We start from the raw sequence: 18,010 nt of genomic DNA, 5'->3' as shown, positions 1-18,010 counted from the left end.
GGTTTTGTATAATTTTATTTCCTTGCCTAATTTAAAATTATTTCTGTAATAATTGAGCCGTTGCCCGGAATAACGTTGTATCCAACAATATTCTTGTTTTGAGAAAAATGGAAAAAACTAAATCAGTTATGTTTTTTTACATTTTATATTTGAAATACAATAAACAAACAATTATTAAGAGTTTTAAAATATAAAGTGTGAAGAAAGACAATTAAATTTGAATTTATTACAAAAAAATATAGTGAATTAATGGAATAATGTTGTATATGAAAATTTCACATACAACATTATTCCACAAAATGCTTTTTATTTATTCTACTTCACTCAATAGTGCCTTATAGAAAGCAGCGTGCTCATCTAGCATGAATTCACACATATCATTGAGGTCTTTGAGCTTAGCAGCCTTGATTGGCAGCGGATTGGAGTACATTGGAGTGAGTTCCAAGCTCCCTAACTGCATGAAATTTCTCCGTACGTTAGCCAATCTTCCCCGTCCTCCACGAAGAGGTGGTAGAAGACTGTATGATGTCCATGATTCCAGTTCATTGTGGGAGGTTCGAGCTCTGATTGTCGTGGGATCATCAGCAGAGAGCTGAAGCCAAATGGCACCAGTGATCTTCATTTTTGTTGGTCTCTGCATTGCATTTTCAACATCTGTGAAATTTTTAAAGTCAATGCGATCCATATTCTGTATATGAAATGGGTTGTTTGGACGGCTTTCTTTAATAACCTGATTCCACTGATCCGGCACCATTACCTTCGAAACCCGTTTCCTTTGCTCTATTAAAGCAAATTCACGGTCACAAAGCATAAGTCAATCGGTGAGTGATTATCATAATTAGCACTATCTTCGTCTGCTCTTTGAATACGGCGTCCGACATTCAATTTCTCGATACATGAGACGAGATAATGACTCTGTCCATTATGATTTAGCAACCTGAATGCTGATTGTATTTCTGTCTTAATGTTAAAATCGAGAACACATCCGCGATTCAAACATTTTTCGGCACAAACGCGACCCTGCGAAAAATAGAAAGAAACGATTAAAAAATTTGAAAAGGTATTATATTAAGTAACAATATAAAGAGTAATATAATGCAAGCATTATTATCAAATAACAATATGGATAAATCATTTGAATACAATCGATTAACGTTCGACGAGGAATAATATGTCGAACATAGTAATTTTATTCGTGACATCAATAGAACTGTCAAATCGTATACAACATTATTCCACAAACCTGTTTCGGTGGCTCAATTGCAGGTTTAATAATATTTTTTCTGGATAAATATTCTTTTCCTGCATCCTTCAACTTCTTGGCTTTATTATCTCTCCAGTTTAAAACATTGGATGTCCGTTTTCTTCCTTTATTTACATGAATTAAGCCACGCTCCGTGATATTGACGGACGGCGACGCCATTTTGACAACTGCATAGACAACGTTCTTCCATAAACCAATAACTTTAAAATGCTGCCACAAGCTTAAATATTGTTTCCCGACCATAATACTTACCTTAAAAGATGCATAATAACATACCCAACATTATTCCATCAATAACTCAACATTGACAGTTTTGTTGGATACAACATTATTCCGGGCAACGGCTCAATTATTAATGCAATGTGGTGATTCAGAAAGGTTTTATATCACTAAAATATCATATTTATTATCTATAAATAAATAATTACAAGATAAAAAGAACTTTTTATATACCACGTTTTTAAATTTTCTGTTGAAACATATAAACTTGACAATTCTATGTATTAATAATTTAGGACAATAAGGCAATTGTCAACAAACCATTTTTTTGTTATTTTGCAACAAACAAATATAGAATACTGAAATGTCATTTTGATTTCCATAGTAACACACGTATATATTAATAATTTAGTTGCTAGGGCCATCCCCTTAGCAACCGATAATAGTGGATTGGATTACGGATTTCTTCCGAAATAACTTTTCATACAATGCAGAATTAACTGAAAATGAATTCAATTCTACTTAAAGATGGCTAAAAGTATTAAAAGAATGCATTGGCATCGTGTTCTGATATATTCTAAAAGTTTCAAATGTCTAGCTAGTCGGGAAGTTAGTTAAAAATCGATTGCAAGATTTGTACTGGATAAACAACCACCGGACAAACAAGAATACGAGCTAAGAAAAATGTGGTAAAATATCTATAATGTATTGAGATAGTTTTATGTATATAATATTAACAAAGCTTTTTATATCGACGGTCCCTACGTAAACTGGGACATCTACCAAAAAAGCATTTTCTGCCAAAACATTTAAAATTCTGTTCATCGCGGGGGATACGTTCTGGACATGGTCGCGATAAGCGAAATTTTGTGATCAACGGGGGGATTCCCTTGTTTGGCCTCTCTACGTTTATTGTGCAAAATTTGCGATTACATACTGTGAAGTAATGCATTGCTGCCACATTTTACAGCACTCACTAGCTCGTTATCTTTGTCGTTCTCTTCTAACAACTCCATGCATTGATTGTGAAGAGAAAGGGCCTTTCCAATGGTTTTGACACTTAACTTTAGTATGGGAACAGGTTCAGAGATGTCATTTTCTAGGGATGTATGGCAGTCCATTTCCTGCAGCTCTTCATTAGTTAAGGGTTCGCCGTCTGATTTTAACAAAGTCTGAATATCATCTACATTAACACCTTCGATGCCTCCGGATATGGCTATATGACTAATCTCTTCGATGATATTTTGAATATCATTTTCATAATTGCAGTGAACTTCAACAATTTCACTGAACAACCTTTTCCAAACACCCTTCTTACACGACTGGGTGACTTCATTCCACTCTTCGTCGATGTTTCTATAGCTTTTATTATATTAAATTGTTTCCACCAAACCCGCATGGCATCTCTATCACCTTCATCAGTTTCTTCAATGAGTTGAGAGAAGAAGAGTTAGACAATCCTTGGATGCTTTAAATCCAGAAACAATCTTCTCCTCTATGGAATGGCATTTGTTGTCAATAGAATCCTGTGTCATCCACATTCAAAATTAAATTTGTTGGATATTATGTTAATATGTCCGACTTTACATTGGGCACCAGACAGTCACTTCCAGTCACATAAACAGATAAATGCCAGTTGTCTTTATGTACTCCGCACAACAGTTTGAATTATGATGATTTTAGTAGTGATAATTTTATTTATAATATTCACTGGATTCTAGGTAGCTAGTAATAAAAACATAGAAGTTCTAAAATTTTTTACTTCAAATCGTAATCTCTCTTGTAAAATTGCTATTTTGTAGATATCCGAGTTTATATAGGGATCGTTGATATTATATAATAAAAAAAACAGTTTACACAGTGGGAAACCAATATATTTTTTCTATATATTAAGGTTAAGTACTATCAGTGGAGGCTGCTCTAACATCATATAAGTGCACAGCACTCCTTCCAAATTTATAAGATAGAACTTCACTCAATATATGAAATTGGTATTATTAATAAACATTATTTGTAACTCATTAGTGGTACCATTATATATCGCAGTGTTAATTCTAATTATTCATCTTAATGTTATGAAAATAAGAATAAAATAAATGTAGGCATCGCTGTGTCTGACTGTGTTTGAAATAAACTGGTGTACGTTGCACGTGAAACATGAAATTTTAATTACTCATTCGCCTAAGCCCTAAGCTAATAATGTATCTAAAATGTGAAAGAAATAATATGTTATGTACCATATACATAATAATATCTAAATGTTTCTGATCGGACCACTAGAGTTTATTATATTTTTACTACTTATTTATTTGGACGGGTGATGACTCCGCAATACATTATAATGATTATCCATTGCTTTATCGTTTTAAATAAAGCATAATTTCTAAAGGACATCTTATTATATTTTTAATTTATTATAGATAAGTATACTTATTTCACCCTAAAAATACCAGAGCATTAAAAACATAGTTTTTGCGTGATCATTAATTTCTATTGAGAAAATTGTCATATTGATAACAATAAGCATTTAGTATGTTTTATGCCAATTTTTTTTATTTGTCATATTTTTAAGCGTAAAAATACATACATAATACAGTTAGCTTTAAGCCCCATGAGGTCTAGTGCAATGATAGGTTTATCAGTGGTTTTATCTTACAATGCTTGGCTATTTGTTTATTTAAATTAGAAGTCTTTAATGATATTACATTTTTTACGCTAGTGATAAAGCAAAGCAAATTGACTTATTCGAAAAACAACTTCGAATGGATTTTTCTTTCAAATGCGGTAGGTTTTTTAGTGCCCCGTCACTGAGTACCATTATACATTTTGAAATGTTAATCATCAAAAAGAACAGCAAGAAAATCTCTGCCGCTTTATTCCACTTATTACGCTTCCTTATTGTCACTTTAATACTAGACTTTTGAACTCAGCGACCGCAACATATAACTGTGACACATAGCACTACTGATATTGAGGTGTATTGTTTTTTTCGACCGAGTGACCCCTGTATGACATGAGACCTCTCATAGTAGTAGTGTCATTTGTCGCGGTCAACGAGTTCGGAATTCTAACTTATATGTAAAATTACAGTGAACTGTGAGTATGCTTGCATTTTTTTTTTTAAATTAGTAATGATTTATATATGACAAAATCTTAAGTTGTTACTTTTCTATCACAGACAATGTTAAAATTTTAGTAAATCTGTTTACAACTAATTTATCTATGTGATTAGTGAAATCGCAGAAACGGAAAATGTTGCGTGTCTGCCGGACTACTCTTCGGCTAAGACGTTCTATTTAGCTATAGCTGCCATAGTGTGGTGATGTCTATGACAATACATGTGATGCGAGAAACAGTGAAAACGCAACTTTCTTTCTGTTTCTGCAATTGTACAGTGTGCTCAGTCCTTTAAAGATATTGTACATATTCAATGGGTAATTTTAGTATTTTGTTATTGATGTTGTTAATGATTATAATATTCTATTTAAGCGCACAAAAATATAGGTAGGTAATCAAATTGTAATTATCGTATATTAATTATACAATAAACTAAATATTTTATTAGTATAAATTATTGCCAAACGATAGCATACCTTCAAGAGATGTTTTGAATTTTTATTTTTAATTCATTCATACACACTATGTACCAATATGTATGCTTGTGTTCAATGGTAGCTATCTGATAAGGTTTGAATAAAATTCGGATCATTATCGGTTCCAGTCTTCAAAAAAACCAAGATGGAAGAATTTTCACTTTTACTTATTGGATAAAATATATTTTATCAAATTGGTACTTATTAATTAACTATTTGTTACTCATATTGCCTCAAACCTGCCAGAAATAAAATTTGGTTGCCATAGTATTAGGTTTCTGTCAATATCATTTACAAACAGATATGTAATAACCATAATATTGTAATTTTTATTGATATTTTTACTTTGAATATGAACTAAACATTTTTTCGAATGTTCCATTCAGTTCATAATTGCTGCAGCACGGAGAAATGTGATTTTTTTTTTTAGATTCCACAGTACTGTTTGTCAGCATAGGACCTGGCTGCCAGCCGTGTAATTTTTTTGGTACCTTTGATCGGAATTATGATTGTAAAATTACAAAAAAAAACCTCTATGCTTGCGCTCAAAAAAGAAAGTACCCCATTCGATATTTGTCCCAGAACAATGAAAAACTACAATCAGTTTGGATTTAGTACTTCAAAAATATTTACTTGATGCATATCGTTGGTGTTTTGTAAAAAGGGCGAATCAACCATTTTGGCGAAATCGAGATTTTAATGAAAATACAATATGTACCCCACTAGCTTTGTTGTGTAAAAACGGCGAATTTGTATCTCCACAGGAAATTAATCGATACGATTAAACGATAATCGTAAGGGCGAATATCCATTTAGTATTACGAATAAAAAGCGAATGTGACATATTAGGCCTTTTAAAATATTATATAATAATGCCTATTATAATGACAGTATTCTTTCTAAGCTTTATTATAAACTTGTTAGATATTTATAATCATCCACAGGTAATAAACAAATAAATGTCAAAAGTTAAAAATCCTCCTGTAAATTAGCATTTTGGTTAATTCGCCCTTTTTACAAAACACCGACCATATCTAATATGACGAGAAGCTTGCTGACCCACAGCCATGCATCGTACATTTGTGTAGGCAGGGAATAACAAATTTTTCCTCATCGAGGCGCAACTAAATAATTTTATTTACTCTTTTTAATTGTTTAGAAAGTATACCTTTTACATCACCAAAACTGACTTACTATTGATTATGTGTTACTGATGGATCAATAATACCATTTCAGTGCTAAACCCTTTGACTGCTATGTTTTTCAAAATCCCAGCAAGAAATGCTACCATTTATAATAATGGTTGATAAAAATTATGGTATTATTTTCATCCTACATTTATTGATTATGACATTGGATTATTGTTTTATTATAATATTACACTGAGCGTGCAGTATAACAACTTGCAGTAGGTTGACTTGAATAAAGGATTGCCTGAAAACTTGCCTATTGACAGAATATGAATCTACATTTCCTGTTTAGAGATATGCTGTTTTTATAAATTTTCACATGCATTTTTTTTTTTTTTGCTCGACTTTGAAAGTTTCATCGAATGTCATTCTAATAGTTTTGTCAGCAGAACCAAATAATTCCTGGGAGTATAATTCCGACCATTATATTGATTAGATAATTGCCAGTGACCTCAGATTATTGGGTTTTTTTTTTTTTAAAACAAAGGTGCATGAACTCACTTCTTGCTAAACTTCTTACCTACTAAAGAAAATTATATTCAAATATCATTTAAAGCAACTTTTCCTTTACCACGAAGCGCATAAAATAAAAAGAAACAAACAAATACAAATAAACAACTGAAGTTGTAAAAAACAAAATTGGAAAAACATATATTTGAATAAAAGTATATAGTGATTTCCATGGCCCCCACATCCTGAAGCGGGCCCCCAGTCAAGGATCTTTGGTGGGCCCTCTACCTATCACTACCGTTAAAGGCAGTGTGACGCTTAATAGTAGCGTTTTTCAAATGTTGTTCGAGGTAAAATTAAGGATATTCAGTGTATCAACAAATATAACCAAAACATGCAATTACACAACCACATAATTTAAAATGTTAATATGCCTGAAGGAAATTAACGGTTTTTTTTGCGATTACAGCAAATTTGTGATGGGCGTTTATCTCACTTATCTGGTCAACTCTCCAGGCTAGAGCCCTGTCAGCCCCCCTTCTGTGGGGCCATGGTGATTTCCAAAGTTCACTCCAATATTCGTTCGTCTGGCAAATCGTCTCGATTCCTTTTCATAGTGTTAGAATTTATGGCAGAATGTCTTCCACTGAGTAACCACCGATCAACGTATTTTGAATGATTGAAAAGTGTCAAATTTGGTCCAACGAGTTTGATGAACAAAGGTCCCGAAACCCCGTTTTGGTCTTCAACGGAGCTCTTATTGGGGGGTAATAATTAGATTCATTTGCGAAAATTCGCGTCCACCCGTTCACTTGAAGAAATGGTGATAGAATTCAATGCATATATCAAACGCGATAGTTTTTCAGATATGTCTTTATATGAGATGATTCAGGAAAATTAACTTGTACTATGTAAGTGCGAACATTGTTACGTCTAATTGCTTTTGAAACGTTAAAAATACTATGAAAGAGGTACCGGAATGCCGTTCTACCGCGTTACATTACAAAAAAAGCCCTGATTTCAGAATATGACACAAAAATATTAAAAAACATGTCGTAAAATTGATTAACACTAACGTCTCATTAAGTAAACGTAATTAATTGTATTGTTATTAATTAGAAATTTTAACATGACATAGGTACATAATTGTATGGATTTCCCCTTTTATAAATAACTTTAATTTTCAATAAATAAACCTGCAAATGTTAAAAAAGATAATTAAATGTGTAAAGCAAACATAATAAAAACCGGTTTGATAATGGCGCAGTACAAAATTCGCTAAATAATTTAATTCAAATAATTAGTCAACAACGATCGTGGATAGCATTTCTTGCTGGTATTATAAACAAAGATATATCGTTGTTTAACATTCAAAGGGTTAATTTATATCTATAACATCCGTCTTAGTAGAATATTCAAGAAGGGATCAAAGATGAAAAATAAATCTTTTAGTAATGATGAAATGTCTTTTTGAATAGACTATGTATTCATATTTTTCCAATGAATACTTTTTATATAGACTTATAAACGCCTCTTTTATATTTTTTTTCGACATGTTAATAATACAGTAAAGTTGTACAGAAAGACTTTCAAATTATTGATTTACTTATAACATATTTTAGTTTTATCTATGAAAATTTATATTGTATGTATGTGTTATAATATTTTATATTTATTCCTTCAGGGTTTTTTATTTTCTTTTACAATTAATATCTAATTACTATTTTGTCTACATTCATTTAATGGGTATGTATTAAGTATTGAAATGTTGGCATTTATCGTTTTTTTTTTCATTACAATGTTCAATTTGAATATTACCAAAATAAACATGATTTAAGAGTATGTTTTTAAAATTGTGCATAACTCACAACTCTCATACCCGATTACGTTTACAAAAAAACAAAGATTACACAATACATATTCCAGTTGAAATTGAAAAAAATGTTTGAGTTTCTTCACAAATACATTGTATGCATTCCTTTTTTTGTTTGCTTATATTTTTTTAGCCTAAAAATCTTACTTGGTTTTTGCTTTTCATTCTAAATATTTACTTAGAATCAATAAATGTACGTATTTTAATAAACCATTTGTTTAATAAAAAATAATAGTTTATTAAATTATTAGCAAGTACGTTACAACTAAAATTTGGAAAGAACCTGACCTGGTTAATAATAAAGTAATTTAAAATATAAAAGCCAACTGCCAAAAATTAATGAAATTTAGAAAGCGTTTCAGAGTATTTTAAAAACTACTAGTAAATTGCATTGCATTTAGATAGGGCGCATTTAGCTTAATTAGTAGGGCACGTGGGAATGAATCCCAGGGGCGCGGGTTCAAATCCTACTTGGCGTCACATTTTTTTCAAAAAAGATTTTTTTTAGTGGTTATATATATCTCTGAGGTGTTTTCAAGTTATTCAATGTATTTTATTTAACTTCCCTGCCAAAAATGTCACATTTCCGCCCTTTTGAGATTTATTAAAATAATTCTAACCTACATTAATGTATGACATAATACTATGAAATACCATTGCATTCATAAGGCATTTTCAAAATCTCCAATGCATTGTTAATTTATTAGTATTTAAGAATGACAAAAATTGTTTGACGAATAAAATATTATAAGATCACAATACAATAATTATTGAGTTACTGAGGATTGAACAAATACTTGTGCACTTGTGGTGAAGTTGAGTAAATTTTTATATGTGATTAATAATTCTACACAATTGTTTTCAATAGTCTGCAAATGAGGTTATCTTCTGAAATGATCCATTATTACTATTCCAAGATAAAATATTAATATTTCTGTGTTTATTAGTTTTTTAGTGTTTTGAGGTTGGCAGATCATGCCAATACATTCAAATTACTTACGTTACTATGATAATTTATATATATAAAAATCTCGTGTCACGATGTTTGTGGTCGAACTCCTCCGAAATGGCTCGACCGATTTTTATGATTTTTTTTATGTATATTTGTTAGGTATGAGAATAGGTCAACAAGTATATTTCATACCGCTAGGTGATTAGGGTATCTCTATCCAGAAAAATTTTCTTTTATTTTTTTGACAATTTATATATAATTTTTTAGACAGGAGTCCATGGAATTTAATCCATTATGAGGACTAATTAATAACCTTTCGTATAATTGCAGTTACTTGTTTGAATCATGTTTCACGCACAAATATGTATGTATTGACGTGAAAACGGCCTCACACTTACTTTTTAAACTATGTCACTTGACTCATTTAATCCTCATACGATTATGTAAATTTTTAAATTTATGTTTGTTAAGTTACTTAATTCCAATGTTTTGTATATAATACTATGGATTGATCTACATACATCAGTTTATACATTTTTTACAATAGGCAATTAATCAGAATTCGAGATGAAAAAAATTACAAACCAGTGCGCTCAATAATTTTCTGAAAATATTAACATATTTATCCAAATTTATGTAGGTATATTATTTACAAAAAATGGTTTAGATTTTTTTATTATATTTCCTACCTATCTAACCTATACTTATGGTATGTAAATATTGTCAGAGCCGCAAGCGATAAATGGGGTTACGTAAAAATATATCAAGTTGGTGAATTTAATTCATTTTTAATAATTCACCGGAATTCAATATTTAATTTTTCTACGAGACGGAGCGATAATTTTGGGAATTTTACGAACCGGAGCTGCTTTCCGGTGCACTCTGCTTCATTTCGAGCGCTGCAATTAATAATGTAATGATAAAATTGGGTAAAGAAATCTGTCTCATTTGTTACGAGTTGCTAGATATTTAAAAAAATGTTTTAAAATTAACTAAGGAAACACCAGTGGCGAATGGTGAAACAAATAAGTATGACTGAAAAAGTTTAGTGTGCACTATTTATGTTGAATCTTAACAGTCTACCTCCACCCCTTGCCTCTGTTAAACACGTACACAGTTTTGATTTACAATGAAAGCAGAAATAATTACCTGATAAAAGTAAATAATCCCACTATCCCTGAAAGTATTACTGATTAACATAAATTGACTGCATATTATTTGATTGCACAAGATTGTTTTATTGATATGTTAACTCCCAACAACTTAATCGCCATTTATAGTGGAACTCGATCTCTTTTGATTTAGTGTTTAAATGCTTCTCACTCCTAAAACGTGAACTTGACTCATTTCAAAGTTCAATGGCTAAATTATTATGTATGTAATAAAAAAAATATTCTAAAAAAATGTTTTTAAACTTTACAATTTTTGAGCATACCATGAATTAGTATTTTTTAGAAGAAACTTTTCTACATAAAGTACCAATTTTGTATTAAAGCGTTAATTCTCCGGAGCGGATAGTAAATGGGACCTCTAAATAAATTCTAGTTGAAAATAAATAGGAGTGATTGACTTTATGTACAGCTTAAAATATTGATGTATAGTAATTGTTAGCGAAATTCATCAGTGTATTTATTTTGTCAAATAAACTATTTATCTTAAACTTGCCGTTTTATTCATTTTTTTTCTCAATCAAGTAAGACAGTATTACGATACTATTATGATATGAATACATACTATTAATTATTAGTTGCAATAGGACAGGGATGGTGAACCTATGGCACGCCAATGTTTTATTTTGAAAAGAAAAAATGACCTATTAAAAAAATACAGAAGAGTTTTACAAATAAATTTTAAAATAATGACGAATAGCCATGTCTATTTTCTTCTACAAATAACATATTATTTTACCTATGGATGCGCAAACGGAAACTACGAAATGCGTAAATGACAGATCGCATTGTATAAAAAATAGCATGCAAATAGGTACCTACTACAAATTTCAGGTACGTTTTTCATTAAGTTTGTAAAATTAATGTAAATATATAATTTTATAGGTCGGTCCTTAGTCTTATGCGTCACACATAATATTATCACACTGACCTCATCAGGCGGCCGAGAAGCCGTCTCGTGAACCTCTGATTTTGATTGATTTACAATGCTTGAGACCAATCAGGCGTGATGAACAAACGTGATGAAATTTATCGACATTCGTTCAAATACAAACAGCTGATTTGCTATTTTGCCTCAAACATTATCGCTATAAGTGGAAGAATATATGAAGGAATCGTAGTTAAAATGCTTCCACGAAACCTTTGAACATGGAAAAAATTATTCAAAGAATAAAAGATATAAAAAGGCTAGAAACACGACGACAGATACAATCTCAAGAACTCAATTGTAATTTTCCAACCTAACACAATTCTTAAAAATATATTTTTTCCCTATGAAAAACTGCTCGGCACGCCAGACAGTTGAATAATAATATTTATGAAATTTTGGCACGCGTACGTAAAAAGGTTCACCATCCCTGCAATAGGATTACAATAATATGATTTAGTTCAGTGGTCCCCAACCTTTTGGACCTCGCGGACCACTAAACTCAAAATCTTCAATCCCACTGACCACTCACTGCCACGTATGTTTTCCACACAAATATTATATAGTTGTAAATGGAATCAAAATTTTTAAGGGCATTTCACTCAACACTCGGTACCTACTCATTTTTAACAGAAAGCCAATAATGAGATCTTGATACAGACGAGTGGAATTTACTTTTGAAACCATCATCGGATGATAGATCAATTAGGCTTTCTTTTTCTTTTATGTCCAAATTACAATTATCGATTTTCGTCGTAAATGGATCTATTCTCCATGTATTTCCGTGTCTGTGTTCCTCTTCCTTTGGATAATTACGACAGAAAGAGTCAGTGAGCGACTGTAAGTGCTGTCGAAAGAGAGTTATTACCTGTCAGTTCACATCTTCCTGTTTCACATAATCATCAAAATTAGGGAACATTTGCAGATCTTCTTCAGCCAACCGCGTTTGCCACAGCAATATCTTACTTTGAAATGCATCAATTTTGCCTCACAATGTGAACACGTTCGTGTGCAGTCCTTGCAAGGACGCGTTCAACTCGTTTAACAGAGAAAAAAATGTCTGCCAGGTATTCAAGCTTCGCCAGCCACTCGTCGACAGACAAGAGATCTTGAAACTTTGAATTATTTTGCTGCTGAAAGAATAACTTGACTTCTTGGCGTAGGTTAAACAATCGATTTATTACTTTGCCCCTCGACAGCCATCTCACCTCGGCGTGAAGAAGAAGATGAGTATGCTGAAGGCCCATTTCTTCACAAAGTGCTTCAAAGATTCGAGAATTGAGCGCTTTGTGGCGAATTTTGATTACAATTTTAAATACATCAGAGAGTAGGTAGGGGGAGGCGGGGCTTGTTGTTACAAAAAAAGAAAAAGTTAAATATCTGAAATCCGTTTATCTTAAGACACATCATATTAATTATTACTAATTCTACATACATTTAGCTATTACAATACGGTTTATTTGTATCCATACATACCTTACAAAAATTACAATAGCATTAAAAACAAAAAATGAAAATTGTAACAATGTGCCCCAGCTGGGGGCAAGTTGTTACAGGGTAGGGGCACATTGTTACCAACTAAAACAATAATTGAAAATGTATGTAAAAGTAAGTTTTTTGCTAGTGATTTTCTTAGCATTCATATTTAGTCACTAAAATCATAATTCTGCCACATGAAATTAACTTTATCCCCACGAATACAGGAAATGTAAGCCCAATTTTTGCATGTTGTGCATTGGATCCACTCTTGCCCAGGTTTAAAGCAAGTATAATTCTCCAAACAGAAGCATTCTTCATTCTCTGAGTCCGAAAAAGATAACGCCACTTTCTTTTTCAGTTTCTTAGTTCCTTGGGCCATGAAATATTTTGCTACATTTTCTTATGTATGTTGCAAGCTCGTTTTCTTGATCGACAGAAAATATCTGGCGAGGCTTTGCGTAAGCGCCACTAGCTTGGAAATGGTCGGACGGTTATCTTTACGTGCTATATAACATTATAAGGTCATAAAGTTTACTTTGTATGCTTGGGCCGCTTTTTTCTAAGAGATATTCTATTTTCAATTACTTCTTTAGCCGCTCTGTTGTAGGTTTCCTGGGAAATTTTACCTCTATCTGTTTTGTTTTTGTTTGTCCTCACCATGGTAAGATTGTAATCTGGACGGATAAAAATAGATAATATAAGTACTTACCTATTGCAAATAAAGAAGATAACAAAGAATTTGTAGTAAAGTGGTAGTGAGTGGAGTTAATTCATACAGTAACAACTTGCCCCCACCTCACTGTAACAACTAGCCCCTTTGACCCAAATAAAATTGAAATTGTTATAATATTAACATGGGGATTGTATTTACTTCGGTAAATAATCAAAATATGAGCATAAATATGTAGATTTTTAATAGCATACTTTAAAAAAACTTATCTCTTATAGTTTGGTAACAATCAAACTTCAAATTCGGCCAACAAAAGTTGCTTTGAGACACGAAATTCACTCAAAATGGTTTTATTTCAACTGCATACAATCAATGCAGGCGACCTTTCGTCAGCGACTGCGGACAGGATGTTTACGTCTCCTATGTGACATGTACGCCACAGGACCTTATAGCGGGAGAGTTATCTAGGATGTAACAACATGCCCCCTTAACAACTAGCCCCGCCTCCCTCTACTCCGTGCATTTCTGGAGATATTTTTTTCGCAGCAAGTTGCTCATGATGTATAATGCAATGAGTAAACAAGATATACGGGTGTCCAACTCTTCAACTTTTGCAACAACTCCTGAACGATGTCCAGTCATGCTTGCGGCACCATCTGTGCATATCTCCTCAAATTTCTTCCATTCTATACTGTCCAGTTTCCAGGAAATAACCATTAATTGCATTGAAGATCTCAGAGCCGGTTGTTCTACCTGGCAAGGATAGGAAACAGAGGAGTTCTTCCTTTAACCGGTTATATGCCGGGAGTTTTAGTATGGCCGTGCATGAAGGGCCGCGACTTTCTTTTAAAAAATAAAACCTAATAAATATATATTTTTTGGCGATAAATTAATAGTATATCATATAGATTTACCAAATAAATGCACTATTTGTCATCTGCTTCGCCATTTATTAAAAAAATCAAAACCAAAGTGACCAACCAACCGTGAAACAAAGTTTGGTTAGCAATGCAAATATCACGAGACAACTGACTGATATTGTCAACACGTGTGTGTCAACCCTGCTGAGCGACACATATCGGTAACGAGATGAAGCTATTTTAAAACACTGATTTTAAAACAAAAAAAAAGTTGTGCAAATACGAAAACATTACACCATGATTCCAAGACATGTTGCTGTGTATACCATATGTTTGAATTATTAAAATAATTGTCATTGGATAGTTAAAATAGGTGTCAAAGTGGACCGTATATATACGGTCATTTGCTATGGTCGGCACTGCGCTCACGGAATTGTAGACCGTATATATACGGTCGTGGCATCTAACCGGTTAATTTCTTCTTTAACGCATTGAATATGGACTGACGACGTAATAAGGCTAAAATTGCAAAAAAAATATTATAAGAATATACTGAAACTTTTTAATAAATACGAAAATTGCAAGTAGGTATATTCAAATTACTCTGCGGACCACCAAAATTATCTCACGGACCACCAGTTGGGGACCGTTGATTTAGTTAGTTGAGGCCTACAATGTATTGGTGGGGCTCCTGGGATCTCTACTATTGGGTCTACCGCCAAATAGGAGTTCTGTACTCCAAATGCCTTGCCATTCATGGCGCGAAATTTCCCCAGGCTCTTTGTTCCTTTCAAGCGGCTCCTCACACAATTCAGAAAGGCAGAAACGGCATACGAGCGGAGAGATCATATCAATATAATGTGGGAGTTTAAAGTTTTTGTACACTTTTTATAATCTATTAGAGGTGATATGTCCCACCTAGGATTTATATTGTCTGTATGCACACTATGGCTTGAAACTGGAGTACAATATTCAACCACCAAAACTAGGGTAAGTGAGGTACTGCGAATAGTATCTAGGTGACATCCCCAACTCGTTCCCTCTATTTTTTAATAATATCAACTCTGTTTCTAGTTTTCTGTAAGGTGTAGCTACTAAGATTTCTCAGTATCTACTACAAATTGGATGATGTCGTCACTGTTCTGGCAGAAGACACTAATTCGAAAAAATGACATATTGAGTTAGATATACCAAAATGTTCCTTATTTCAAACTTTACCGTCTAGAAACCTTCTTAATAAATAAACAGTCTTTATTTTAAAGTCATCCTTTTTACGATTACTTAATAAACTCACATGATAGACCATTTCAAAGATTTTCAAAGTCAAATTACTCAAAACTAGTATTCTCCAGTTAGTGTGTTCTGCCAGAACAGAGACGATGTCATCTATGGAAAGGTGATAGCAAAGTCGCTGATTTATAAAAATAATCAGAAATGGTGTCGATACCATGTTTTCTGAGGTGACTACATGGATTATTCTCCAGACGACATTTTGAAGTCGACGAGTGAGATGGTAGCTGTTACTAGACTATTTTTTAAAACATGGAAATATGCACATTGTGGTTGTAAAAATTGGTGATTGAAAAATATGTGTTTTGATACCCTGCTTCACGTCTTGTTATCGTTTTACTTATTGATAAGCATTTTAAACCTTTAATCGAGTAGACACACTTTCCCCACAAACGTAAACGCGTGGGGTAAGTGCACCTTTGTATTGTGTCACACTTCCCCCATATATTTTGTATGAATTCGCAAAGTCATTATTTTAACTAGTGATGGGACGAAAAAAATGTTCGTAATTGAAATAAAATGTTTATAATTTTATTATTACATATAGTTAGCTAAGTAGGTCCTCGGAAGAGGAGATAGGAATGCATGTGTTTCAATTTAATACATAAGTTTTTAACATAAGTGCTTATCTAACATGTGATAATTAATGTGCATTTTTTCAAAATGTAAATATAAACGAAAGAGAGATAAAGGAGCTTACGATAAAGGAAAATTACAAGAAACAGTTGGATGTGTAAAAAAAATCTATTCACAGGATATGAAACTGCGAGAAAATACGGAATCCACGATCTACAATTTATTATTGCTCATGTTTACAAAAGGAAAGAAGACAGTTTTAGCAGAAGTAGGTACAATATTACCCAAAGATATTGAAACTTCTTTGGCAGAAAATTTGCATATGTTGGAAAAGCATGGTTTCTGTTTCACAAAAAAAGTAGTCCTTGAATTAATTGGGCAGTATATTAAAGAAAATAATATTAACGCACCGTTTACAAACGAAGTATCCAGACACGATTGGTGTATAGGTTTTATTAAAAGAAATAAGTTATCATTTAAAAAAACCGAAAGCGGTAGAATATGCTCGCAAAAATTTTGCGATCTTTTTGTAATTAATTGGTACTATAACTTGTCTTATTAAACAGTACAATCATAAACCTGAATTTAAAAGATTGCCAAGAAAGCACATAATATAATGTTGATAAAACAACTTTTCCCCATGATGCTTCAAAAAGTAAACTCGTTAGTCGCATCGGATTTCCGTCAACTAAGATACATTAACTACCGAATAAAAAATACGTCATTTTTGTTTCGGTACATCACTAGCTCTTCATACATTAGTATGACACACTTACCCCAAAAAAATATTTTAGTCTATTTTTGTTGAAATTCTATACTATAGTTTTAACTAAAGACTCAATATACATTAAATGAAATATTACCTTTCTATGCATGTAATACTTTATGGTTTTGAAGTACTGATGAATTTGGTTACACTTACCCCAATATTAGGGTAAGTGTAACAAACTGACTAGTGATAAAAAAATATTAAAATGTCATATTATTGTAAGATATACAGTGGGTTCCTTCTGTACATATTAATTGTAATGCTTTTGTAGACCCTACGGTAAAGTTTTCAACTGTTTAAAACACACCTATTCATCATGAACCAGGTTGAAATTCATCTCATTGAATTATATACTTACCCCGACTCACCTTACATCGGTTTAGCTCATGCCATAATATTTCTCCTGCATGGCTTTGGCATTATGCAGGTGGAAGACATATGCAACACTTTTGAATGAGTTTGGATCCAAGCGCTAGTCGTTAAAGCATGATTAATTGTCTTACAATACGCTTACTACCTATTCTTATACATGAGCATACCCAGTTAATAAGGCACATGGACATATTATTCAAAAGCTTTTTCAAATAGATATAATGATTGATATTACCAAAGAATTTGGACTTAAGAGAACTCTTATACTCATTCCATATTGGGAATTTTGAAGGCTTTTTGAATCCAATAATTGTATGTATGGCTTTATTACAGTGGCGTGCGGTGGCTTTTGATAA

The sequence above is a fragment of the Rhyacophila brunnea genome, unplaced genomic scaffold (assembly GCF_057557595.1).
Source record: "Rhyacophila brunnea isolate RB1 unplaced genomic scaffold, BYU_Rbru_1.0 scaffold_2, whole genome shotgun sequence".
Classification (NCBI taxonomy): domain Eukaryota; kingdom Metazoa; phylum Arthropoda; class Insecta; order Trichoptera; family Rhyacophilidae; genus Rhyacophila; species Rhyacophila brunnea.
The sequence above is the reverse complement of the archived record's forward strand: the minus strand, read 5'-3'. Positions refer to the sequence as shown.